Below are 3,125 nucleotides of genomic sequence, written 5' to 3'. Positions count from 1 at the left end.
CTTATTTAGTTAGAGTCTCAGCAAATACGCTAATTGTACGTGGCAAAAAGCTTCTGCACACAGGCACAGCTGTCTTGTTATGCAAGTACCTGTAAGATGCATGAGATGTTCTTCTTTCAAGCAGACTGCAGCTGAGCACATTTCAGACTGAACGATCAATGTAAGCACTGAGACTTCAGCTGCCAAAGAGTAACAGGGACAAAAAGCCTCTTTAATGTATGTCTCTCCAGTTTCATCCAAATTTTTGCAGTGCATGTAATGTACATGAATCTCAAGTAGTAAATTTCAAAATCTTTCCTTTATTTCCATATTTACACATTTTTTAGTATTTGTTTATATAATTTGAGCATTGCCAATGCAGAAGCCCAGCTCTGTGTTCTCCTGGTTTAGACATGAACAGGAGGCCAGCACAACATGCTGCAGCTTCATCTAAAGACAGCACCATCTAGAGTCCAGACACCTTCATAGCTGCTGGTCCATGAAGGCAAACCAGGAGCTGAGCATGAGAAATGACCTCAGTCATTTTGGTGTAACTAAAGCTGGGCTTAGTCAACACAGGTGCAAAGCTGAAATGGCTGAAATTGGGTAGAAATAAATACCTTTCTGACACTGCTGTGATCTTTGAAAGAGTTGTAAATGTACCTGTTTTAGGTCTTAAAGTACAATCAAACCACCAATTTTTTTTTTAAATCACCTGGTTTCTTGAGAAAACTACATCCTGTGAGTCACCTGCATGTGGGGATTTGCCTCCGTTTGGGCGTGATGCTTTTTCTGGGCCCATGCGGTCCTCTCGCCTCCGAAATACTTGTGTAGTAAGAGGGCTGTCCTGGCTCATGTGGAACAGAATGCGGAGGCGAAAGGTAGAAAGGTGCACTGGTGTTTCCTCAAAACTTTTTTTTCTCTGTTACAATGGCATATATGGGCATTTGTTTATATAACTGTGCCTGCAGCAGCCCACGCCTCCCTCGCAAATGAGCACCGGCAAAGCAGAAAGCATTCACAGGTTCAAATAACTAAATGGAGCGGTTTGGGTTTTGAGTTGTTTTGAGCTAGATCGCTGTTTATTAGCCATGGTGCATGCTTGTTAATTACTCTCACATTCGCTGCAGGCATGCACTCATTTGCACAGTTGCTGTTATGGCCTCTGAGCAGCTCTACTTTAGTAGCTGGAGGTGAGGAAAGGTCTGGTAAGCAGTAGATAGTGAACAAACATGCTCTACATTTATTTGCCCAGACTGTCTGGAGTCTTCCAATCAGAATTCCTACTACTGTTTACCCTTTTAGTCACAACCAGCATCCACTCATCATCAAAATTCACAAACTCTCCTGGCCCTTTAAGTCTGCCATCCCCAGTAGGCGAGCTTAATGAGGGAGGGTAGTTGTTGAACAATGGGTCAAACTTGTCCCCAGCTTCTCACATGCTGGGACGTCTAATGGCTCATTTGATCACACAGCTGGACGTATATTTGGTATTTCCACTCAAAAGCATTCTGCTCAGACAGCAGAAGAAAAGAAAGTATAATCTGAATAAACGTGACATAAATGTATTACTGAAGGGGTGAAAAGTTATGGGACAATGTATGCATAGAGGATGCTTGCTATGGGATACAACATCCACAGCAACAGGAGAGCAGACATGTAGCTTTATGACTAACATCAAGTAAATGCAGGTTAATGACAGGGTTACAGTGAACTCAAAGAACTGCAATTACTGTAGACAGTATGATATGATGATAATGGATAATGTACAGTAAAAGGGAGCCCGACTTGTGTTGTGTAACAAGTGGCTTTATAAATGTCGAACATGGCTCGTAATATGATGCACAGGATGTTGTTTTGCAGTGACAGTTTGTGTCACCCATGTGTAAAGAAATACAAACGCTGTTGTTCCTACTCATAACGCCAGCGTCACAAGCCTGTGTGCTGACTTCAGTCCAAAAAACAAATACAATTTTGCTACAGCTGTTCTCGTAACTCTGTGAAATGTCATTAAGTGTAAGTCGCTGAAGGGATTTGGCAAGACGTCCTACACACGCAAAAGAGACAGTTCAGACAGTTTCCGTGAAAAGAAAAGACGCTGCCTTCAAATGTAGAGTTTCAAAGCCCTTACAATTAAATGTGTGGCACTACACAAAGAGCAAAAGTAGTTTACGAGCCAATTAAAGTCAGCTCGGGTTTTATTTATTGTTGTTAGACAACTTCAATTTTATTTTATTTCTCTAAAATCCATACATTTAGTTTACTTACATGGAACAGTTATTAAAATTATTCATAATAAAAGCTGAAAACAGAGAATGTTAGGTATTTGTGAGTGGTGAATAATCTGCAAATGATTAATTAAAATTTAAAGTTTTCTCCACAAAAAATAAAAAAAAAACGGAAAAATAAAGCTTAAGTGATTCAAACAGTGACAAAATCCAACTTTGTCCCAGTTATGCGAGGAGTTATAAAGGTTTATCTTAAAAAAACGTGTTGTTTGGGCGGGGGGGGGTCTTTTTTTTTTACACTGTTTATGATCACTCTAGTCAGTTTTAGTCTCATTCGGAATCCAGTATGTAGTTGCATCTTGATAGAGGTGCCATGTCTGGCTTTATAATTGCATTCTGAAAATGTGCAAAACAGACCATATTTCCAGATTACTCATACAAAAAAACACATTCAGCTCTGAAGGTCACCTTAACCACAAAACTACGGGGTCAAGTTGGTCCCTTCCTGACTTGAATATGCGCCAACACACCCCTTTAAATGTACTACTTTGTAAGTCTGTGGTGACTCCGCACTTAAAGAAGATCCCCATGCCATCACAACACAACTCAGCATGACTCCTCCCTCCCACTAACCGCGATGAAACTGCGGGACAGAATTTAAAAAATACAAAAAAGGACAATGACTGATGATCAGTTGTTGTAGCTCCTCTGCTTTACACTTCCTGAATCATGCTGTTTGGGCAGTCATTTATTTATTCCGATCTCTTTTTTTCTGTCATGTAGTTCTGCTAGGAGAGGAATCAAGCCAACATTACACCAACAGGCAGACACCCACATTAGGTTATCCCTTTCACACTTCGAGAACTACCCAGATCCACCCACATCCCCAGAGAGAGCGAGAGAGAGAGAGAGAGGGAG

This window comes from Pundamilia nyererei, unplaced genomic scaffold (assembly GCF_000239375.1).
Source record: "Pundamilia nyererei isolate P.nyererei 1_Seehausen unplaced genomic scaffold, PunNye1.0 scaffold00102, whole genome shotgun sequence".
In the NCBI taxonomy this organism is placed as follows: domain Eukaryota; kingdom Metazoa; phylum Chordata; class Actinopteri; order Cichliformes; family Cichlidae; genus Pundamilia; species Pundamilia nyererei.
This window is presented reverse-complemented; position numbering follows the sequence as displayed.